The following is a 640-nucleotide window of genomic DNA, read 5'->3' as shown; positions in this document are numbered from 1 at the left end:
CCAGTAGAGATGTTTCTCTTACCTGTAGAGTAACTTGACTTGATTTGACCTGACTTGGATTCATTTGAGCACCTACTACGTGCTGGGGTGGTGCTGTGGACTTGATACTCAGCATAGAGTGAACACTTAAATTCACCCAGAAAGGAACTCATCTACCAAGTTTGCACATTCTTAGCCCTTGCAGGCTACGAGTGTAATTCTAAAGTGGTTGTTTTATTCACCACATACACAAGGGACAATACTGAATGTTTCCCCCACCCCCAGTGGGAAATCCAGGAGGACCTGGGCGGCCTTCACAGAGCACTAGAAACTGGACTTTTCGGCTTGCTTCTCCCATTTAACCAAGAATCAGAAATGGCATTTCCTCTCAGAGCACATCCACCAGGAACATGAAGAACTGGGTGACTTCCAGGCACAGGTCCTTGATAAAATGACTTTCTGAAGAAAGTTGTTATCACCATCAGTTACGTGCTAGAAGAAAAACACTGTACAAGCCATCTGTCAGGGAGATTTACACCAGGCAATGAATGTCTTTGAGTATTATAAGAAGGAAGACAGTGAAAGAGAAAAGGAAGATACCTTTATTATGCTAAAACTCAGTGAACAGGAAGGGGAAATTTTCCTAAGCATGGAAGACACT

The sequence above is a fragment of the Galeopterus variegatus genome, unplaced genomic scaffold (assembly GCF_000696425.1).
Source record: "Galeopterus variegatus unplaced genomic scaffold, G_variegatus-3.0.2 Scaffold8429, whole genome shotgun sequence".
Lineage (NCBI taxonomy): Eukaryota > Metazoa > Chordata > Mammalia > Dermoptera > Cynocephalidae > Galeopterus > Galeopterus variegatus.
This window is presented reverse-complemented; position numbering follows the sequence as displayed.